General features: G+C 36.0%; 1 protein-coding gene across 1 annotated transcript in view; it reads right to left on the minus strand.

Moving 5' to 3' along the window:
* The window catches only part of LOC127860496 (helicase with zinc finger domain 2-like), a 268978-nt gene that overhangs the window by 72872 nt on the left and 170037 nt on the right, over positions 1-26069 (minus strand). The window lies entirely within an intron of this gene.

Consider the following 26069-nt stretch of genomic DNA (forward strand, 5'->3'; position numbering starts at 1 on the left):
GGGTAAATGGGCAAGTACAACTTTGTGTGCGTTGCTTTAAACCTCAAATAAAATAACACAAATAAATAATAATACAAATAATTTTAATAATCAGGGCTTTTTTTCTTCTTAGAGAATAGCCGTGAAAGGCCTATTTACAATTTCCAAACGGCCATTTCACAAATCTAACACGGCCACAATACTTGACAAAAACGGCCATTTTTTGTAACAGTGAAAATCGGGACATTTTGGTCTCAAAAGTGTCAAAATGGGCTAGTTCATAATTCAAAATTACAATTTGTTCTTATATTTGACATTAGCGAGACAAGATATTGAAAGTGGAGAGGCTTCCTATGGTTTGAGAAAAAGTTAAGCAGTCTTGATATAATATTAAGACTGCTTAACTCTTTCTCAAACCATAGGAAGCAATATTAAATATTGAAGATCTAAATGTAAGACATTAGTGGTTATTTGTTGGAAGAAAAAGTGTCCAGACAATGGAAATTTGATTTTAATGGATTATGAATGGATATTTTAATATGATGCAAGTAATAAACATGCTTCTTCTATACTTATTCTTCATAAACTAAATTTCAGAATTTTGACAAGTTTCAGTAGTTTGTGACTCATTTTTTCACAATTTTGAAATGTTCATGACTCCTACCGGTATTTTCACAAACTGAGCGAGGGGGCCATGGCTGCTTCACAAAGTTAGGGCAAAAAAACTAATAATAAAAATTACAAATATCTGAGCTTACATCTGGAATTGATTGTGACCCTCTATTCGCTGCTTGATCTGTGCTCTTGTGATGGCACATGCAGTTTTTTCCAGTAGTTTTTCCAGTTTTGTGCAGGTGGAACACTTGGAGAACGAGTTTGTCTGAAAAACATACATACATCACAAATGTACAATGTATATCAAAATAGCCAAATGATTCAGAAGTCTTGGACAAGAAGGAACAGCTATTGTACCCTCAAGTCAAGTGATATTTGTACAAGTAGTTGGAATCTAAACCATGGGTTTTTTACCTTATATAACAGACGCCGAATATTGGCGTCTTCCCCCACCAAACTAGGCTGTTTTTTTCCCTTTCAGAACCAAAAATTCCCCCTAAAAAAAAATTTAAGTTTTTTTTTTTAAATAGAAAGATGTGTCTCATGATTATAATATCTCAATTCTATTTCAATTTAATCTTGCCAAACGTAATAAATTATGAAAAACAAATGAATATAGTGCAAACATGTACAAATGTATTGTAATAATGAGAGAGTAAGTAAACAAATCCCCCAAAATGGAAACGCCGCGAAAATTCCCAACGCGCACAAATTTCCCCCAAAGTGGAAAATCCCGCGTAAAATTTCACCCACATAAGGGCTTAAGGCCCCTTCCCCCACAACCCCCAAAAACAACCTGTAAACCAAGACATAGTAAACAAATAACAGTTTAATTTGTTTGATAAGTCTTTTGTGTGTGTTTTATGAGTACAAGTCTGTTAAAAGAAAGAAAAAATAATAAATATGTGTGCTCCTGTTTATTTGTTCATCCAAATTTCAGAAGTTTTACCATCCAACTGTTTTTGGCAAGACGTTTTTCACTAGTTCTTATAACTAGAAGGTGTTTAATGTTTTTAGAATTCAAATAACTCTAATTTTAACCATGTTTTATTATCTTTGGACTGGTGATCATCATCATGTATTGAACTGCCAAAAAGGAGCAGGAAGGAAATTTGAGTCAGATATTTATATTTTCTTATAATGTATAACATCTTTGATAAAAAGAGCTTTAAACATACTCTGTTCATTGCTATAAATGTTAGCCAAAATAAATTGAATTTCAGAAGATATTCAACATATCTTTGTTGGCCACCATTTTCAACTATTTTAAATTTCATGAAATTCCATGCAATTGTTACTTAGAAACAGCTCTGGACGGAAAAAAGATGATTTTTTTTATTAACTTCAATCCATAAAGGGGGTCGATCCAAACAAAATTTAGGCTTACACCACAGTAGTATAATAACAGACATTTTTAAGTTTAAAGAAATTTGATGCATTATTAACGGAGAAACAGCTCTGGGTGGAAAAGTGTGGCAGACATAAAGAGGTATGGATGAACAGACAATGACAAACAATATCCCTGCACCTTCAGCACGGGATAATTAGTATGTAATATTCACACATCACAGTGTTGTAGTGGAAATGGTGTCCGCCTAGCGATCGAGTTTTTGGGTTTGATCCCTACTTGAGGAGCGTTCTCATTATCTCTGCCATAGACACCAAGTACTAAGCATGTAACATTAAAATAAGTAAAACAAGAGTATACCTTCTTTATTTTAAGATGTGGAAAGTACTGTTCCCAAATTTTGAAGAACTGAGATCTGCTGACATGATTCTCATCATCCAGTTCACTTTTGTATTTCAAATACAGGTCTGCCTTTCTGGTTTTGTATGCCGGAATACGGACAAAACCCCTCCCGGATAAAAACCCTCCCGTCATTTTCATAGGGGGCGGACGAAAACCCTCCCATGAATAAACATGGGCGGACAAAAACCCTCCCATGAAAAGAACGGGGGAGGACAAAAACCCTCCCATGAAAAAACGGGACCGGACAAAACCCCTCCCGTAAAAGAAACACTTAGTGTTGCATTCATTAATCCGATAAAATTACCCATTGTGTGTATTGTGTTTTTAAGGGTATGAAATTGAAAGAAAATGTGTATCCATTAACTGTAAACATACCGTTTTCTAATGTGCATATATATCCGATAATCCAATATAATAACAACATCAATTAAAACATAAAATGAGGCCATTTATAGACAAGTGAATTTAAATTTAGATTGAATGCAATACGATACAGTGTAACGATTAATCGCGTCATATGCTCATGATTTCCGGGAAGTTTCTGAAAACTTTGCGAAAATGAAAGTAAAATTCTGTTAACAACTTACAAAAATTCGTTAGAATTAGACTAATTTGTCTTAATAACTTATTTAATTTAGCTTTGACTGTAACGTTTTCAATTGCATTTTTGCAGACAATATATAAAGCATACTGTATTGTCAAATATGTCAATGATTCGGTTATTTAGGCCCACTAATCAGCTAATCATAACAAATAACTAGGTAATTAACTAGTTACCGGTAATGGCATACAATAATAAGTATCAAAATAGCAAACTGTGAATCTGCAACTGCGGACAAAAACCCTCCCGTAAAAGCAATTAAACACCGACAAATGTAATTGCTTCACACATTGTTGCATTGATTAATCCGCAAAATTCACTCAAAATAGCAAACTGTGAATCTGCAACTACTTTTAGTTTTTAAGTAGTTTAATCACAGAATCAATTAAAAGCAATTAAACGCCGACAATTGTATTTGCTTCACACAATGTTGCATCCATTAATCCGAAAAAATTACTCAATGCTGACAACATTTGTTCATAATATCATACTGTGAATCTGCAACATATAAAAAGCAATTTGTTTGTGTAAAGGCACACAAGTGTCTACAATGTTGGTTTTTGTCTATCAATTGATTATGCTTATTTGTCAATGTACGTTACATTATGCTGTCTAGACTTCATAATACTTGTTATAAAACGAAATAAAGAATGTATTGGAAAGCCTGTGTCCGCCTCTGTTATTTTTGCGATGATGACTAAAAAAGAAACACGACTTTAATGTTCTTAATGCACTGGCCGGCGCACAATTTGATATTTTATATACTTTATATAAACACCCTACTTGTTATTCATACTAAGTAATCATGAATATCGTAGTTCTTAACATACTAAGTTATAATACAAATCTTAGTTCAAACACATATAATTAACGTCAAATGGGTGTAAAATAACAACATTTCAATTCGGAAATATTTTAATTAGTCAATATATAGTGTAATGTTACCTACTGAATTGAAGTCACTATTACAAAAAATAAATATCTCGGATAACCGACAACAAAATACAAATGTCGGAAATGACATTCGGAAATGACCGATTTCGGATTAAAAATTCATAAATAATTGTTGATAGTTGAATTCGTGGCTCAGATTTCACGGGAGGGTTTTTGTCCGGTCCCGTTTTTTTATGGGAGGGTTTTTGTCCTCCCCCGTTTTTTTCATGGGAGGGTTTTTGTCCGTCTCCGTATATTCATGGGAGGGTTTTCGTCCGGCCCCTATAAAACTGACGGGAGGGTTTTTATCCGGGAGGGGTTTTGTCCGGCATTCATCATCACCTGGGTATAAATATCCATGCATCCAGAACAGTATTTACAGATTGCACTGCTGTTACTTAATAATAAATAAATGAAAATAAGTGCATGCAGAACAATGTACGCTGAATTGCTAACAGTTGATACCGTTATTTTCCATTAGAAGTTTACTGTGTTTATTTAAAAAGCACTGGAATGATAATTATTTAATTTGTTAAATAATCAGAGCTTGATTCAATGTATTCAAAATGACAATAATGGAAGGTAATTGTATTTCTCTTCAACTTATAATTGATAATTGTGAGGTTTACCGCATTAAGTTTAGTGGCGTGTAACCTTGTTTGTTGAGTCAATTCGATTCGGCATAACTTTAGTTTATCGTTTGGCTTCCGTTCTTCAACGGCGTGGTCTCGCAGCCTTTTCAGGCGTATAATACTGTTTGTACAAGCTGTATACCACAACAGTGTACGTATAATTATTGTATACCCCAAGCCAGTTATTCTAAATTAGCAATTTCATATATTTATTCAGTATAAGTCATTTTTACAGTTTTGATGATGTTTTCGTACACGTGACGTTACGTACCAAGCTTTTTGAACATTTGTTCTAGTATTATTACTTTTATGTAATGAAAACTCTTTTTGATAGTATAAATTAATGTCACTGATATTAAGGGTTAAACGTTAAAATAATTGTGTGAATGTGAATCTGATTGATATCTTATATCATTGTGTTTCAGTCTAAACCTGTGAATAGTATCATGAATGGTGTGAATACAGAGTGAAAATATTCCTGGTTGTTCTATTCCTGTTTGTACTATGCCTTTGAGGCAGAAAAATAATATTTGACAACAATTTCATTAATAATATTCACTCTAGTCAAGGTCTACAAACGGTAGTGTCAATATTGTAAGGAAAACAAAAATGGAAATGCCGAATTTTTTGGTTCTATAACCGATTATTTAACGATTATACTATCAATTTCAAGTTTTAAAATTTGTGCTTTTGCATCGTTAAAACAATTAAATAAAAGTATCTTGTCTTCATTGCGATTTCTCGTGTGAAGATTGGCAGACGACATCTTGAAAACTTTGACAAACATGCGGTAGCAGTTTCTTTACAGCAAAATGTTTGTTTTCTAACCATGTTGCCAAATTGTCCTTACAATACTGACTCGACGAAGGTCTACAAAACGGTCGTGTCAATGGTCCCAGTGTCAATATTGTAAGGAAAACAAAAAGGAAAGCTAAATGTGTTTCTTTCAAACCAACTATTTGTTAAAGATTAACATGTCTCTCTTTTCTCTTTTCATTAAAATATGTTTGAGTTTCTTTCAAACGCCAGCTGGTTACAACCACAACAATCAATTAAACTTTGAAGAATAATTAATTTATGCTTCTTTCAACAGAAATCATTACGTTTAGATATATGAACAAAATAATAAAATGAATTTACCTGAATTACCAAAGTATTTTGTGCTGTAACCAATTATGTAGGTTATTCGTATCAATTTCATTTCTTTTTATGTAAGCTTTTGCATCGTCAAAACAATAAAATAACATTATTTTGTCTTCGTTGCGATTTCTCGCGTGGAGATTTACAGACGCCATCTTGAAAACTACGACCAACTTTCGGTATCAGTCTCTTTACGGCAAATTTTTTGTTTTCTTACATCGTTGCCAAATTGCCCATACGAAGGTTAGCCTTATTTGTAAAGAGTTAGACACTCGCTCATACAAAATGACAAGAGTTAGGAGCATTGTCGCAAAGGATGTCGCAAAGTCGTTTGCATTGAACATCCGAGTCCAAAAATGACAAGAGTTAGAAAAAAATTGCTTTAATAGTGTTTCATGGTGCAAGCAGTCAATAAACCTTAATTTATTCACAAGAAAAATGACAAGAGTTAGAAAGAAACACGTGCTTTAACTGTGTTTTCGGTCACGAGCGGTCAATATACTTTATATATTTACATGCAAAATGACAAAAGTTAGAAAAAAACCTGTCGTTTGCATTGAACATCTGAGTCCAAAAATGACAAGAGTTAGAAAAAATTGCTTTTAATAGTGTTTCACGGTGCAAGCAGTCAATAAACCATAATTTATTCACAAGAAAAATGACAAGAGTTAGAAAGAAACACGTGCTTTAACTGTGTGTTAGGTCACGAGCGGTCAATATACTTTATATATTTACATGCAAAATGACAAGAGTTAGAAAAAAACCTGTGGTTTGCATTGAACATCTGAGTCCAAAAATGACAAGAGTTAGAAAAAATTGCTTTAATAGCGTTTCACGTGAGTCCAAAAATGACAAGAGTTAGAAAAACTTGCTTTAATAGTGTTTCACGGTGCAAGCAGTCAATAAACCTAAATTTATTCACAAGAAAAATGACAAGAGTTAGATAGAAACACGTGCTTTAACTGTATTTTCGGTCACGAGCGGTCAATATACTTTATATAATTACACGCAAAATGACAAGAGTTAGAAAAAATCCTTTCGTTTTCATTGAACATCTGAGTCCAAAAATGACAAGAGTTAGATAAAATGGCTTTAATAGTGTTTCAAGGTGCAAGCAGTCAACACACCTAAATTTATTCACAAGAAAAATGACAAGAGTTAGAAAGAAACACGTGCTTTAACTGTGTTTCCGGTCACGAGCGGTCAATATACTTTATATATTTACATGCAAAATGACAAGAGTTAGAAAAAAAACCTGTCTTTTGCATTGAACATCTGAGTCCAAAAATGACAAGAGTTGGAAAAAATTGCTTTAATAGTGTTTCACGTTGCAAGCGGTCAATAAACCTTAATTTATTCACAAGAAAAATGACAAGAGTTAGAAAGAAACAGGTGCTTTAACTGTGTTTTCGGTCACGAGCGGTCTATATACTTTATATATTTACATGCAAAATGACAAGAGTTAGAAAAAAAACCTGTCTTTTGCATTGAACATCTGAGTCCAAAAATGACAAGAGTTGGAAAAAATTGCTTTTAATAGTGTTTCACGGTGCAAGCAGTCAATAAACCATAATTTATTCACAAGAAAAATGACAAGAGTTAGAAAGAAACACGTGCTTTAACTGTGTGTTAGGTCACGAGCGGTCAATATACTTTATATATTTACATGCAAAATGACAAGAGTTAGAAAAAAACCTGTGGTTTGCATTGAACATCTGAGTCCAAAAATGACAAGAGTTAGAAAAAATTGCTTTAATAGCGTTTCACGTGAGTCCAAAAATGACAAGAGTTAGAAAAACTTGCTTTAATAGTGTTTCACGGTGCAAGCAGTCAATAAACCTAAATTTATTCACAAGAAAAATGACAAGAGTTAGATAGAAACACGTGCTTTAACTGTATTTTCGGTCACGAGCGGTCAATATACTTTATATATTTACACGCAAAATGACAAGAGTTAGAAAAAATCCTTTCGTTTTCATTGAACATCTGAGTCCAAAAATGACAAGAGTTAGATAAAATGGCTTTAATAGTGTTTCACGGTGCAAGCAGTCAATAAACCTAAATTTATTCACAAGAAAAATGACAAGAGTTAGAAAGAAACACGTGCTTTAACTGTGTTTTCGGTCACGAGCGGTCAATATACTTTATATATTTACATGCAAAATGACAAGAGTTAGAAAAAAAACCTGTCTTTTGCATTGAACATCTGAGTCCAAAAATGACAAGAGTTGGAAAAAATTGCTTTAATAGTGTTTCACGTTGCAAGCGGTCAATAAACCTTAATTTATTCACAAGAAAAATGACAAGAGTTAGAAAGAAACAGGTGCTTTAACTGTGTTTTCGGTCACGAGCGGTCTATATACTTTATATATTTACATGCAAAATGACAAGAGTTAGAAAAAAACCTGTCGTTTGCATTGAACATCTGAATCCAAAATGCCAAGAGTTAGAAAAAATTGCTTTAATAGTGTTTCACGGTGCAAGTAGTCAATAAACCTAAATTTATTCACAAGAAAAATGACAAGAGTTAGAAAGAAACACGTGCTTTAACTGTGTTTTAGGTCACGAGCGGTCAATATACTTTATATATTTACATGCAAAATGACAAGAGTCAGAAGAGTTGAGAGAGGCCAGCAGTAAATATACGTCATTTATTCGAATGGAAAAATGACAAGAGTTAGAAGAAACATATCATTTAATTGTGTTTCACGAGGCCAGCAGTCAATTTACTCAATTTATTCAAATGCAAAATGACAACAGCTAGAAAAACACTTGCTTTAATTGTGTATCACGAGGCCAGCATTAAATATACGTCATTTATTCACGTGCAAAATGACAAGAGCTAGAAAAACATATCGTTTAGTTGTGTTTCACGAGGCCAGCAGTCAATTTACTTCATTTATTCAAATGCAAAATTACAAATGCTAGAAAAACACATGCTTTAATTGTGTATCACGAGGCCAGCAGTAAATATACTTCATTTATTCACCTGCACAATGACAAAAGATATTAAAAGCAATTCTTTAATTGTGTTTCATGGTGCCAGCAGTCAATAATACTTAATTTATTCATATGCAAAATAACAAGAGTTAGAAGAAACTTATCGTTTAATTGTGTTTTATGTCGCGAGCAGTAAATATACTTCATTATTTACATGCAAAATGACAAGAGCTAGAAAAAGCACATGCCGGTACGCGGTGACCCCAGCTTTATTTGATTATGTTTGCATGTTGTTATGTATTGTGTAATGCTGTTTTTTGTATCGTGCAGTGCGGTTTTGGCCATTGATCACTTGCAATAAATAAAGGACCACATGCTAGTGTATAATGAGAGAGCAATACTGCAATAGTTTCAATGATATACAATATAATTGAAGGTCGCGGTGGTGTAATGGATTTGTTGTCCGCCTAGCGATCGGGAGTTTGTGGGTTCGATCCCTACTCGGGGAGCGTTCTCATTATCTCTTCGATAGATACCAAGTTCTGGTTCTTCCCAGGAAACGGACTCGAGAGTGTCTCAATAAGCCTTAGGATTTTGATGTAATCGAGCAAAAATAAATAAGCTTAAATTAGTTCAAACATTAACTTATGTAATTGATATCATTTGGCAAATGTATGAAGCCGTTTTACGATGGAAGTAATTAGTAAGCTTTAATAACGCCTTTGAGAGCATACTCAAGACACAACAGTGATTCACTATAGCAAAAATATATGCATTATTTATTTATAGAGCTTGAATTATACAAAAACAATACATAATACAAAAGGCTGTCACATACATGTTATGCTCGAGGAGTGGGCAAATGTATGAAGCTGTTTTACGATGGAAGTTATTAGTAAGCTTTAATTACGCCTTTTAGAGCAAATTAAAAAATTTATGTTTCGGTCGTCCTAAAGGTAATGACGTTATGCATTTTCGGTCATATTATGTACCGTAGTGATGTTACACATACTGATACATGTAGTGGAATGTTGCAAAAATTTAATATGAAATTGTTCAAAATGATCTTACTTAAGTAAACTTCAACAAATTGCTTAATGTATTATTATTTATTCGGTTACAAATCATCCGATCATTATGTTTTACAACATTGCAATAAGTGAGCAAATACGTTTTTAAAGTTTAAAAGACATACTCATAAATACATACTCAAGACACAACAGTGATTCACTATAGCAAAAATATATGCATAATTTATTTATAGAGCTTGAATTATACAAAAACAATACATAATACAAAAGGCTGTCACATACAAGTAATGCTCGAGGAGTGGGCTTTGTCACAGATATTGGCTATACAAGTTCAAAGTGGTTGGCATATGAAACATGTGTAAGGACTTATTATCATCAAAATACAATAAAGCTACCTTTACAATTCAGTAGAAACGAAAGTTTGTATAAATATTACTCAACACTTCATAGAGAAATAACTCATGAAAAAAATTATTGAACTTACAATATTTGCTTACATGTACATGTATTTCTTGATACTTAAGTTCCAATTCGGTATTAGCAACTTTATTTTCGTTTAAGTTCACACATATTTTTAAACACTGCGTACCCAGCTATTTTAATTGTATGTAAACATGTATTTAACTCACGTTCATACAGTATCCTTTTATGTTTGATAAATGTGGCATAAAAAATCATCGATCTGTGAACACACTCCTTTAAATGTCATTAACAAATTTCAGACCCTCACTGCAACAACTAACTAACTCTACCACAATTTTCTAAAAATAATCATGCACAGTTCTTAAATTAATTTGAAATTAACACAAGAAAAGGCCAATAACCATACAAAACACCATTAACAAACAGTTATAGAAAATACGTATGCAGGACTGCGGGAGAAACAAACACAATTTCAGATTTGTATTGTATTGTATTGCCATGAAGAGGTAACACCTTCACACAGGCATCTTCTCCTTAATGCTAGTCCCTGTACAAAGAAAGAAGCAACAAGGGCTGTTTGTAAAACATGCATGCCCCCCTATATGGGCTATAAGTTGTAGTAGCAGCCATTGTGTGAATACGTTTTTTGTCACTGTAAACAACGGTGGTGGTGGTGGTGGTGGTGGTGGTGGTTGTGGTGGTGGTGGTTGTGGTGGTGGTGGCGGTGGTGGTGGTGGCAGTGGTGGTGGTGGTTGTCGTGGTGGTGACGGTGGTGGTGGTCGTGGTGGTGGTGGTGGCGGTGGTGGTGGCGGCGGTGGTGGTGTTGGTGGTTGTCGTGGTGGTGACGGTGGTGGTGGTGGATACAATGCATTACAAAAATGCAGTTAGCCTTACATTTGGTAAAATTTAAATATATTACAAGGGAGGCAAATGCTGTAACAAAACAGAACATGCATAAACGGTAGTTGTTTCCCTTGTTTGAACCATGCTAAATCCTTAAAATGCCTATTTCCAGTAACTGACCTTCACCTGTGACCTTTGACCTAGTGACCTCAAAATCAATAGGGGTCATCTGCGAGTCATGATCAATGTACCTATGAAGTTTCATGATCCTAGGCCCAAGCGTTCTTGAGTTATTGTCTGACAACCACCTGGTGGACGGACCGACGGACAGACAGACCGACATGAGCAAAGCAATATACCCCCTCTTGTTCGAAGGGGGGCATAAAAATACTATGATAACTACACAGAATGTTTACACATTTAATGTTTTAGAACATTTTTATTGTAAAAGAATATATTCGTCATCATCGTTATTTGGTAAATTAGATGTTGATGTATCTCATTAACTGTGAATTCGAGTATTGGTATGCTTCTGTTTTTATCCCCACGCTTTTTGAAAAAAAGGTGGGGATATTGTGGTTATCTCTGCCGTCCGTCTGTCCGTCCGTCCTGGCCACTATCTCCTCCTACACTAAAAGCACTAGAACCTTGAAACTTACACACATGGTAGCTATGAGCATATGTGCGACCCTGCACTATTTGGAATTTTGATCTGACCCCTGGGTCAAAAGTTATAGCGGTTGGGGTGGGGCCGCGTCAGAAATTATCACTCATTTTTTTAGGTTATTTTACATTTACTTCTTTATTTCTACACCGATTCACTTCAAATTGATACTGGACCTCTCTTATGACAATACGGTCAATCTCAACCATGCATGGCCCCATTCCCAACCCTGGGGCGCCCCGCCCACATAGGCCACACCCACCAAAAATTTCCATTTACTATAATTTTTTCATTTCTACACGGATTCACTTCAAATTGATACTGAACTTTTGTTATGACATTAGGGTCAATCTCAACTATGCATGCCCCCAATCCCAACCCTGGGGCGCCCGCCCACATAGGCCACACCCACCAAAAAATTCCATTTACTATAATTTTTTCATTTCTACACGGATTCACTTCAAATTGATACTGAACTTCTCTTATGACATTAGGGTCAATCTCAACTATGCATGGCCCCATAACCAACCCTGGGGCCCGCCCACATAGACCACACCCACCCAAAATTGCCTTTACTATAATTTCTTCATTTCTACACCGATTCACTTCAAATTGATACTGAACCTCTCTTATGACAATACGGTCAATCTCAACTATGCATGGCCCCATTACCAACCCTGGGGCCCCGCCCACATAGACCACACCCGCCCAAAATTGCCTTTTACTATAATTTCTTCATTTCTACACCGATTCACTTCAAATTGATACTGAACTTCTCTTATGACAATACGGTCAATCTCAACTATGCATGGCACAATTACCAACCCTGGGGCGCCCTGCCCACATATGTCACACCCACCCAAAATTGCCTTTTACTATAACTTCTTCATTTCTACACCAATTCACTTCTAATTGATGATAAACTTCTCTTATGGCAATACTATCAATCTCAGCTATGCATGGCCCCATTACCAACCCTGGGGCACACCTAGGTCAAACATTCGGCGTGGGGATACGCGTCGGCCTCTGCCGCGCCATTTCTAGTTTAATTTTATTAGTATTCTGCTTTAACTATGTTGGGTCAGGCTCTTAATTTCTGTCAACGGAATGAAATATCAGCATCTTCCTGCATCATGTACACTCAGTGACCCTGTGATAATCCTCCTTGCATCCTCCTAGAATCCTCCTCATGTGATTATCCTCCTTGCATCCTCCTACTGTGATTATCCTCGTTGCATCCTCCAACTATAATTATCCTCCTTGCATCCTCCTGTGATTATCCTCCTTGCATCCTCCTTCTGAGATTATCCTCCTTGAATTCCCCTCCTGAGATTATCCTCCTTGCATCCTCCTCCTGTGATTATCCTCTTCCTGTGATTATCCTCCTTGCATCCTCCTCCTGTGATTATCCTCTTCCTGTGATTATCCTCCTTGCATCCTCCTTCTGAGATTATCCTCCTTGAATTCCCCTCCTGTGATTATCCTCCTTGCATCCTCCTCCTGAGATTATCCTCTTCCTGTGATTATCCTCCTTGCATCCTCCTCCTGTGATTATCCTCTTCCTGTGATTATCCTCCTTGCATTCTCATCCTGTGATTATCCTCCTTGCATTCCCCTCTTGTGATTATCCTCCTTGCATCCTCCTCCTGAGATTATCCTCCTTGCATCCTCCTCCTGAGATTATCCTCCTTGCATCCTCCTCATGATTATCCTCCTTGCATCCTCCTCCTGAGATTATCCTCCTTGCATCCTCCTCCTGTGATTATCCTCTTCCTGTGATTATCCTCCTTGCATTCCCCTCTTGTGATTATCCTCCTTGCATTCCCCTCTTGTGATTATCCTCCTTGCATCCTCCTCCTGAGATTATCCTCCTTGCATCCTCCTCATGATTATCCTCCTTGCATTTTAACACACAATCCATGTATGATTACAATATGATGATTACAACAGACTTGCATTTACATAACAGCAGCCACAATTACCTTAGGCTGGTTGTAATGAAGTGCAAATCTGCTTATTGATCACTTCCACATTCACCGAAATTTAATCTGAACACACACAGAGGTGTTGTTTTCAATGCCGAGTGTGGTACATCATTTTAACAACTTCAGTATTATTAAAAGAAACATTGTAAATGTCTACTGTACAAAATATACATGCTTTAGGCCTTAGGCTATGGGGAACAGTTTCCCATACAGCCACTGGACCCTTTTGTTGTTGACAATATTTGAGCCTGATTCGATAACAAACAAGAACATATAAATAAATTGATTGTTTCTACTATTACCATATGTTTGCTACATAACAAGCTATTATATGTACCTACTTAATGAAAAGGTTTGTTTATGTCTGTAACTGATGTTCTAGTTAAGAGTAAGGGTGTCACGTTTACAGATTTTTCTAAACGTTTAAACGAAATGAAATAAACGAAATGTTCCCGTTTAAACGGTATCAGGGGTTTTTCTGCCTATTTTGGGAAAAGGAGTCTGACCAAATTGGGAATTTTTTATTGACAAAATTGGTCATTTTGGGAATTTTTGCTTCGATGAAACGGCTCATTTGGGAAAAAAATGTGAATTAATCATGCTTAAAAAATTCAGTGGTTTAACAAATAAATTTGTTTTTATTTGGTTATTTTGTCTTCTTTTTGTAAACAGATGCAATATTGGGCATGTTCAACGTTAATTCAATTACTGCAGTTTTGTTTTTCAGTTACAGTTACACTCTGTGATAAGAACTAAACAGTTAAAACCTTATAGCAAATATTTTGACCAAAACAAACACTGGTTAGTCACACAAGTTATAAGACACTTCATTCTTAAAAAAAAAATTTTGGAAATTGTTTTTTTTTTTATAATTTCGGTTTGGGATCGGGTCCGTTTGCTTTGGGAGTGCCTCCGTTGTCCGGAGGCGCAGACAGTGCTGAAAAACCCCTGGGTATCCCTATGTCCGTTTTAAAATCATCACGCATCAGTGCCATCACTTCTTCAAACTGAAAGAAGTACTTATTTCCTGATATTATATTAAGTGCATATCCCATTCGCACATGATGTCATACTAAAACCAACTGTTCTCATCGTTGTCTAACCAATGGGTTACAATTTGTCTACTTACATGCCGTAATATTTTGACACGAATGTGAATTATTTACCAACATTCCTTAAACAAGAGTAAACCAGTTTTCAATTATTTAACGTTCTACTTATAGCACGATGTATATCAAAAGATGCATACTTAAATTTTAGTAAAATGTTCCTATACGGAGATTGTTCGCCATATCTCGAGAAATGAATGGCGATGAATAAACGTTGTGAATATTTCCTTGGGCCAACGCGCGTTGAATGTTCAAGAGGATTCGGGGCATTCTCATGCAGCAAAAGCCGGGAATTTCATGATGATGCGCGTTAAATATTCAAGAGGTCTAGTCCGTACATGGTGTATTGTTATGCTTACGGTATTATGAATAAGGGCCATCTGGAGCACAGGATACAAATAGTTTTTAATACGAGTCTTTTTCAGCAACGAGGGCCCTCTCTACACTTTGGGGGATTGGGGCCAGGGCCCTTAGAGGGGGGAATTTTGCGTCGTTTTGGGCGAAAATGGGAATTTTAGAAGATCTTTTCACCAACCATTGAGCACTTAAAATTGCGATATTTTAATATGATTTATATAAATAAACAACTAATCAAAGTTAGTAGCACCATACCAGCAGGCAACATAGGTATAACATTAAATAAAAAAAAGGGAGGGGGGATTTATAGCTGAAATAGGGGAAAAAAGTATACTTTTTTCATGTTGGAAAGCCGCCGATATTCGGCAGTAAAAAATGCCAAACGAGGGCCCTGGCAGCTGTTAAAAAGCTTTGAAACGTCACAACGTAATTAACTAAAACGAATTTTATTGATATAGACTGGCGTTTAAAGGTTAACTGTTTTTGTAAAGGTTTTTGAGCAAAACACGAAACGTGGCCGTTCAAACGTTTAAACGTGACACCCTTAGTTAAGAGTAGTAATGTTTTGAGTAAATAAATAAGTGGCGATAACAAAAAAAGTAAACGATATATATGTTTCTTCAAACTCTTGTCATTTTTAATATGAATATATAAAGCATATTGAAGGCTGGTGACCTAAAATACAAATAAAGCATGTGTTTATTCTTACTCTTGTCATTTTGCATGCGAATAAATGAAGTATATTGACTTTCCCCGGACCCAACCTGCCACCCCCATTTATCCCAGGGTTCCAGATTGTTAAATGTACACATATTGGGATTGGTTTGACTTTTCAACAAGGAATATTGACGAAAATACACAGTTTGAAAAAAGAACCTGTGTTAATGTATTATATAAAAACAAAGTATAAAACGCACTATGTGCCTATTGACAAAAGATTGAGGAACACTGGACAAGACCGTTTTCATCGAGAACACTCGAGTTGCCATGCCTGTTTATAATACCTATACGCATATTTTTGTCATTATTTATTGTTGAAAAGTCAAACCAAACACAATAGGTGTACATTTAACAATCTGGAAACCAAGGGGTAAGCTGGGGTGGGGGGTAGGGTCCTGGGGAAGGTTGGTAGGGGGAATTAATTATACTGCTGCTTTTTCAGTGAATTATGCAATATTCTATCTTAATATCCGCAGTATTTTGATAAATTATTAATATTAATAGGATTTCGGTATATCTACACACCGATTTAAACGCACTTAACGCACATGGTTAAACAAACCCTAGTCATTTTTCATTTTAATAATGTATTTTGACTGCTGGTGACCTACCGGTACTTCTTTTGCCAAAGCCTTTGCTGCTGAAGCCAACAGCATACCTCGTATTTGTTTGTATTTCGTGGTCACGAAGGCTTTTTATGCATTCTTCAAGTGATCCAAAAAGCACGGTCACATCCTTGGCCGTTTTGTAGTGGAACAGTTTTCGGTAACTCGCAAGACAGAGAACGATTTGTGGTACACACATAACTCTTGTCATCTACCGTTCTAACTCTTTACAAATAGGGTCTACGCCATACGAAACTGACTCGACGGAAGTTACATAGATGCTTTCTTTTGTACATATTATTGTGCTCAATGTTTTACTGAAAGAGCTTGGACGAAGCAGAAAGAATCTGGGTATATACCGAAAGCGCGCTTTCGGTAAATCTAGTAACCGGATTTACTTGCTGAGCAGAGGAAAAATACGCAATCGGGACACCTCGGACAATTCCGCCATATCGGCGACGGTGTGGTGTAGCCCACTGTCCGATGCGTTCAGATTGGAAAAATACGGTATGCGTAATCAGCAATTTCAATTGGGTTATGGTACACAGAGTTTTATTATTCTATGCGTAATCAGCAATTTTACATTGGGTAAAACCGGAAATACGCACCTTATCTGTAGCTCTGAAATTGTCTTGTACGTTTCCCATTTTATTACATATTTTATTCAAATCCCATCAATGAACAAAATACAAAATAATGTCACAATAATGATATGTGAAATAACATTGTTCCGCTAATTTGTGGCGAAACGACGAGGGTGGAACCACCTTGGGGGCGAAACATCCGAGTACCGTTCGCCCCCCTCCCCGTCCAAGGGTGGCAGACGTTCCCCCCCCCCAAGACGTTTCCTCCCTAGACGTTGCACCCCCATTTTGGGGGTGAAACGTCCACATAATATGAAAATATTAGAAGTAGTTATTTGTAATAATGACGGGATATGTGAAAAAAATAACTTTATTGATTAGTATTAAAATTCAGTGCATTTTATGTGTCTTAATAATTAATTATTTGAAAAAAAATGATGTAAGTTGAGTCCTGAGTGAGTAAAAACAAATACCTATAGAATACATTTTATAGGTCTTTGGTAAAAGTGACTGGGTGTTTTTTTATGGTTGTTTTTAGGGAAGCCTCAAACAAATTTAACGAATTAAATAGATCTAATTATAATTGTTTTTCTAAGTGCCTGAAAATTTTCTTTCATTAATTGAGATAATTGAAAAATTGAGTAAAAGCACAGCTTTGATGTTCTTTGATGGTCATTTAAAGTGGAATAGTATGTTACTTAAACAATTATAACTATTGTATTAATAAATTGAGTAAAAGCACACCTTTGATGTTCTTGTGTTAGAATTCACCATGTGGGATCTTTGTTTATTTCAACCACACAATGATACATTTATTGGGGGGGGGGGGGAACGTCTGCACTAAAACTAAAATGGGGGGGGGGGGGGAAACGTCTGGGGAGGAAACGTCTTGGGGGGGGGGAAACGTCTTCGGGAGGAAACGTCCTGGGGGAGAAACGTCTGGCATTCCTCGTCCCACACCACACAAGACTAGTTATTCTTGAATGCTCTGAGCTTTTATGAGTATGTACGTACAGCGACCCGGAGAGTCAATATAGCTGGGAGTTGGATTATTTCAACTACACACAAGACCACCTCAAAATTAAAAAAAAATCTTTCTGTCAACAATAAATAGCTGGAAATTGCAGCTATCATTCAAAGTTCGTCCCAACTTTCGTTAGTCTAAAATCTGATTAGGTAGGGGTGCTGGGACACCAACAAAACCATGGAAATTCACTAGTCTCATTTATAAGACGCGCAAAGAATTTAGAGATACTTTTTATATGGGCTAAATTCTTTGGAATTCTCCAAATATTACCCATATAAAAAGTAGCTTAATATTTAAGAGCGTCAAAAATTTGGACTAGGAAATTCACACATACACACTCACACTTTTTACACAATGAAATATCTACAAACGGTTGCTTTTGATAAAGTTATGACTTACCAAAGTCCCAACAAACAGGATCACGGCGAGCCGCATCGTCCACTTTAAGTTCGTCATCATTAAGGAAAAACGGTAGGCCTAGTTCGTCGAACGTTTGTGGCAAATCATGCGGAGTAGTGACTGTCATGGGGTGCAGACGTGTTTTTCTAACTGTGACATGAAATGTGTTTAAATGGATTTTAAATCGAAATATTGTGGAAAAAAAAATATATATATGGATAGCAGTGATTGAGATCTGGAATATGTTGTGCCTAGTTTTGGATGTATATGTTTAAAGAAAAAACAGTACGTATAAAACAATTATTCATTGTTCGAATGTTATTGAGAGTACACAGTGCAAAATGTACACTAACGATTTCGCACACCAGTGAACAGTGATTCTCTAATCCGCCTATTGTAATTGTGAGTAGCGACAGCAAAATTGAATAGACTTCGCTAGCAAGTGTCGGTTGTACCAGATTGTGGACACAGTGTAGCCTGACGGAGTACCGTTATCGTGCTTTCTCACGAGGTGCATTTAGACATTACTCTACGTAATACCTGTATAACTATAAACAACATTATGGGCGTAGCTTTAAATGTGTGGCGAGCCAGAATCGGGTCTTTTAACCCGTCCAGAATGCCGAAATCAAAAGAGCAGCAGACAGGAACAGTGATGGACATGATGTTTATATCGCTTACCACACGCGTATGTTTTTTTCCTACTCGTCGCACATGGAGTAGAATCGAACCCAGGACCCCCGAAGACAAACAGAGTGAAGAGCACTACCCGTAAACTAGCAACTAATATCGACCATGATGTCGGCTCAAATATCCATGACCATCAAATATCTAGTCAGATCTCTACCGGCACAACGCCGAATATATCACTAGACTCGTGGCTCCGACCTTCAACTACTGAACAAGGCGCATCCGTGTCTGACCCCACACCAGATGAAGTGATCACACACGAAGATATAGATATGGACTCCAATACCTTGTTGATTGCAATATATAAAAACGTTAAACTACTAAATAATAAGTTTGATTCCCTTGACAACGCAGTAAAAAACCTAGAAAAGGACAATAAACACCTTAAAAAGCAAAACGAAGAATTAACAGTACAAGTCAGCAGTCTAACAGAAAAGCTAAACACCATGGAAGGCAGTCTAACGGCGTCGTCAAAAAGACACGAGAATCTCGAGCGATACGTCAAGAAGCAAAACTTGAAAGTATTCAATCTTGAAGACAATGGAAACGAAACCCAGGCACAAACCGAAGCAAAACTACTTGACGCTATTAATAGTAAGCTGGGTCTGTCAGAAAATGAGGACTCTTTTGACTTTGCATACCGTCTTCCAACTAAATCGACAACAAGACCAGTACTAATAAAGTGTGCAAATATGAAGATAAGAGATAGAATCATGGCAAAATTTAGGTCCAAAAGGAAAGCTGGGGAAGAAGTACGAATTCGAGTTGGCGAAGACTTTCCCGAGTCTGTGATGAAATCGCGATCGAAACTTTACGATTTTTTCAAAGAGTGCCTAGATAATGACAAAAACGCTTTCTTTCGAAATGACCATCTCGTTGTCGATGGTGTGAAATACGTGTATGATGACGTTAACAAACAACCGATCGCGGTTACTGGCAATGCCATATAGGATTCCGGCCAAAACTCAAATACACCAACGCAAGTGAAATGTGTATAGTATCGAAAATGAGTTTCACTTTTTATTAGTCTGCCCTGTTTATAATCATATAAGAGACCAATGTTTTATGAATAACTGGTTGGAATGTACTATATCAGAACATTTATTTGTGCTAATTATGTCTGACACTAGACAACAAGCTATTTTTGCATTGGGCAGATATCTTGACGTTGCATATAAGTTACGGGAGAGTTTAATGTAACTGAAGGCAAACTCGCATATAGTGTATATTTTGTGCGATACTGCTCCATTCGGGAATGTGCTACTTAAAAAAATTTGATAACACCTCTCTTCGATAGTATTTCAAATACATTTAACTAACGCTTACGTGATTGACTATATAGCTATAAGCATCATTCTTTTTTGTTTTTACTTAACACGTCTTACCATTATTGTTGTTAATATTACATACCATGTCACTACTTATGATTACTGCATGTATGTATGTTTGTATTTTGGGCCGGAGGCCTTTCAGTACAAATAAACCTATTGTTGTAAAAAAAATTATTAAACACAAGAAGTCGAATTACGCGCAATTTATTTGTAGCCCTGTTTTAAAAATAAAATTCTATTGAAAACAAAAGAGCCGGGTACAAAAATAAACGGTTTATAACGAAAATTAACGATTGCGGTATTCGTTTCTTTCTGATTGGTGAAAGTTGTCTTCGGTAAGCCAATTAATCGTTTTTGATGGGCCCAAGGCAGGTATAAAACCCGGAAATATCCGGAAAACCCGGAAATCTTTAAGGTAAAACCCGGAACCGATATAAATGGTTATAACTTCATTATTATTCGTCTGATTTTAATTATAATGGTACCGTTGTAAAGAAGATCCTCTACAAATTCTAACCATATCAAAATATTTTATGGAAGGGTCGTAGTCGGCCTGTAAATTGCGGACAAAGTCGGCCTGTTTTAACGGGTTTTTTTGCACACGCAAATGCCGTAAAGAAAACCCGGAACCGATATAAATGGTTATAACTTCATTATTATTTGTCCGATATTAATTATAATGGTACCGTTGTAAAGAAGATCCTCTACAGATTCTAACCATATCAAAATATTTTATGGCAGGGTCGTAGTCGGCCTGTAAATCGCGGGCAAAGTCGGCCTGTTTTAACGGGTTTTTTTACACACGCAAATGCCGTAAAGAAAACCCGGAACCGATATAAATGGTTATAAATGCATTATTATTCGTCCGATATTAATTATAATGGTACCGTTGTAAAGAAGATCCTCTACAGTTTCTAACCATATGAAAATATTTTATGGCAGGATCGTAGTCGGCCTGTAAATCGCGGACAAAGTCGGCCTGTTTTAACGGTATTTTTTACACACGCAAATGCCGTAAAGAAAACCCGGAACCGATATAAATGGTTATAAATGCATTATTATTCGTCCGATATTAATTGTAATGGTACCGTTGTAAAGAAGATCCTCTACAGTTTCTAATAATATATAAAATAGTTTATGGCAGGGTCGGAGTCGGCCTGTAAATCGCGGACAAAGTCGGCCTGTTTTAACCCTGAAAAGGAAAAAGGGGTTATAAAACCATTATTATTAATTCGATATTAATTATAATGGTACCGTTGCAAAGAAGAACCTCCACAGTTTCTAACCATGTTAAAATATGTTATGGCAGGGTCAGTGCCAACCTGTAAATCGCGGTCAAAATTGACCGAAAAATACCGTTTTGTTTTTGTACACAAAACAATGTCTTGAGGAAAACACGTAAAAGCTAAAAGGGGCTATAACAGCATCCTTTTTCTAACCGACCATACATTTTTGGTACCGTTGTTATGGTTTTCTTCCACTGTTTCTAAATATGTAAAAAAAAAAATGTGAGAAAGCATAATATGAAATAAGGCGATGCATCAAAGCGAGCTCAATTAATCTGTAATAAAAGAAACCACGGACTCTAGATGACAATATACAATATACGCACCGTGAAGAAACTAACACACAACTTATATACAGATAATATTTGAATTAAATCATTTAAGGCACTTCCTAGCAGAAGAACCTGGAGTTCGTAAAGACTGTTATAAAAAATAAGGAAATGAACTTTCAATTATTACTTTAATCAGCAATTCAACAACAAACGGGCCATATTAAAGGGTTTCATGTGACCTAATGAACTGAACTGTTAGCCCAAAACCCCGCCCAAAACAGATTGTCATACTATCCGTTGCCAGCCTTGCAACCACAATTTACCTACGAAGGTCAGATCGGGATTCGAACCCGAAACCACCCATTAGCCATCTAAATAAGATATGATTCCGGCCTGGGTTGCTCTACCAATTAAGCTATTCTGACCTTTTGAAAAATATATGGGTAAACTGCAATTCTGTTGAATAGCATGATTAACTTGCTTAGAAAAACGTTTCCAAAGAATTACATGTACATTTCATTGAAATTGTTTTATGATTTAGAACGATATATTGTCAGTTCAAAAGGTCACACGAGGCAATGTTTGAAAAGCCCACAAAAGCTTCCGTTTGTAAAATGGTGATAATTTGCCGACTGTGTAGTTCATATAAACCCTTATTTTGCACAAATCTGGAAGAAACATATATGGATCGAAAACCAACTGCAGTTAAGAGCAACAGAACAGTCCTTGTAACTAAGTAACTTTTTTGTTTTAAAATCGCACAAAAGCTGCTGTTTGTAAAATAGATAAAATCACCTTATGTCGGCACACATCTGAAGTATATATGGTTCGAATACCAACTGCGGATAAGAGCAACTAAACAGTCCGGGCCAATTGCACTTTACCGGTACGCACTAAAACCCAAGCCCTTATAATTAGTGTTAAGTTGCGCAAATTTCGGAATCCATGATGGCAGCGTACCGGTAAAGTGCAATATAGCCAACATAAATAAGGAGTTAAAGCGGGACTGCACGATTTGTGTCAAATATGTTAATCAGCAATTAAACAACAAACAGGCCATATTAAACGGTTTCATGTGACCGGACGAACTGATGAACTGAACGGTTAGCCCAAAACCCCGCCGAAAACAAATTGTCACACTATCAGTTTCCAGCCTTGCAACCACAAGTTTACCTACGAAGTTCAGATTGGGATTCGAACCCGAACCCACCCATGAGCCATCTAATGATACCGGCCTGGGTTGCTCTACCAATTAAGCTATCTGACCTTTTGAAAAATATGTAGGTAAACTGCAATTCTGTATAATAGCATGAATGACTTGCTCAGCAAAAGTTTACAGTTATTCGCACATCCCCGCTCATAGCAAAACACAATTGACTAACATAAAATCGTTTTCTGTAAATTTATAAATCTTTAATCGAAACATCTTCATTCATTTTCATAAGATAATGTTTTATTAATTTTGCATTGCCTTGTGGCTTTAAATTTAAATTAGGAGATTTGTGACGTATATCGTGTGTGGTCATTTCAGTGACGAAAAAAACTAGTTTAACCTCAAAATATTTAACATACAGTCCACACAGGCTAAACAGGGTCGACACTCTTCGCTGTTATGACATTTTTCGTTTAAATGAAGTCTCTTCTTAGCAAAAATACAATTAAGGCGGAAAGTGTCGTCCCTCATAAGCCTGTGCGAACTGCACAGGCTAATCTGGGACGACACTGTACGCACATACATTATGCCCAGTTTTCTCAGAATACGACACATAGTTTAAACGCATTTTCGATAGAATTAGCGACGATATATGAACGTGGTTTGTTTTTAACAGTTAATTATTTATTCAAAGCATCATCAAATGCAAAACGTATTTAGGATTGTTTGTTTGTCATGCATTATTGAAAACTTCGATAAGATAAAAAAAGAGCATACATGTGTATGTGGTTAAAAAAAAATAAGATAAATTGAAAGAGAGCATAATGTGGATGTGCATTTCGTTTGACTCTCTGGATTTTAATGACAAGTCGGACGTGGCATGTTAGTTAACAGTAAAATATTTGTTAAAACATCGAACGAGCCCAAAACGCATTTTGGATCTTGTGTTTGTCATGCATACTAGAAAACTTCCATAGGCATAAAATAACTCGCTTCTACGTTATCGCGGGTTTGTAAAAAAATTGGTCAGAATGGTTAGGGTTCGAAACAAACGTTATCAATAATGGTGTGGTTTAAATTAAATTTCGAAAAAGTGACGGAAGTACAAAAATGGTTGTGCATATCATTGTAAATATACCTTTAGACTTTTTTTCGTTGTATATTCGGAGTCCAATGCAATCAATGACGATTTGTCCAGTATACTTATTGAATTATCTGTCTATTTGTAAATCCAGTATGAAATTTATCAAACCCATTTTGATACTTAAAATACTTTCAAATATATATGCATTTAAATACAAGCAAAGTTCGGATTTCAATACACATATCTATACTTAGATTCTCAAAACCATACCCATATCAGTAATTTTAGTCGAAAAACTCACCCCGTATTTTCGGCACATCCCTATATACCCGTATATAGGAAGTTATCCCCCCCCCCCCTTTTTCCGGGGCTGGATGTCGAAGGCAAAAATTGCATTTTATTGGACGAGATAGATTAATTTGTTATAATGGAAATGACACTTCAAAAGTAACTGTACTGGAGGATATCATTACATTATATCTAAATAGATATCATATATCTAAACATTAAGATATAATTGTTGTACCATAATCACATACCTTTATCTCAGTGCTTGTTCATCTCAAATTACCATGTGTAGTATGGACACAACCATTTTTCATCTTGGTTTGTCATTGTGTACCCAACACATCTTTTGTGAAACCATCTATTCAATTTGCATCTTTTATTGTCACATTCCACCATATCGCCAACTATATCAGGCAACTTACAAGCACAAAAAATCTATGAATGCATACTAATTCGTTGATTTTGGACCAATACGTACAAGTTTTGACCCGCATCCTTGGAGCGTTCAAGTAGTTGCATATCATCTAAGAGAGAGCAGAGACGAGAGAGAGAGCGGAGAGACGAGAGAGGAGAGAGAGAGAGAGAGAGAGCGAGAGAGAGAGAGAGAGACGCGAGAGAGAGAGAGAGCGAGAGCAGCAGAGAGAGCAGAGAGAAGAGAGCGGAGAGAGATAGCGAGAGAGATAGCTGAAGAGCGATAGCTATGAGCAGATCTGTATATCTAGCTCTCTCTCGCATATATCTCGCTTCTCTTCTCTTCTATCGCTATCTCTCCTTCTTCTCTCTCTCTCTCTCTCTCTCTCTCTATCTCTCTCTCTTCTCTCTTCTCTGGTGTTAAAAATGCAATATACGTTTACAATCTCATATTTTGTGCAGTTATTTCAGCTTGTGGTCTTGTTTACAGTAGACGTTTTAAAACGATTTTACTACTAGCGAAAGGCAAGTCAGTCTTTCGTTGATTTTTTTGTTCTAAAAGGTGCTTTCTGCAATACGTGCTTATACTTTTGTAAGATACGCTAAACAGAAGTACAATTCCTTTAACCAAAATATGAATCATTTTCTGCACACGTGAAATGCAAATTATTTCATTGCGAGTGAGATGCTAATAGACTGATGTAATGACAGCGATGAATTGAAAGAATCTGTTTGTCTTACATGTACACTATACATGAAAGGAAGGTATCATTGATCTCGTTTATTTTATATATTTTATTATGAAAAATTATTCCGTTAAAGGCATAGTCAAACGGAAAAACTTTTCATGATTATTATGATATATCATTCCTTCACTAAAATGAATGATATATCTTTGGATAGTTGTCAATTTTGTGGTTTAAATTTGAAATGTCATAATATGTAACGTCTCTTACAGAGTATATTGTATATACGATTTTGTAGTGACTGTCATGTTTTATACATAGCACACGCAATGCACCCATATCCTATTTTTCGTCATTTAAAGTCAAAAGTTTCAATTGGTTGCATCAAAATATCACTCACTACAAGTTGGTTTTTAACTATTTCAAAAAATGAAAATGTCCCTTTAATTGACTATAGAGGATTTGACACCATTGAGTTAATGTTAATGTACAGATGACATAATAGTTTCAGATTTTAATTCGCACCTTTCG

This window comes from Dreissena polymorpha, chromosome 15 (assembly GCF_020536995.1).
Source record: "Dreissena polymorpha isolate Duluth1 chromosome 15, UMN_Dpol_1.0, whole genome shotgun sequence".
Taxonomy (NCBI): Eukaryota; Metazoa; Mollusca; class Bivalvia; order Myida; family Dreissenidae; genus Dreissena; species Dreissena polymorpha.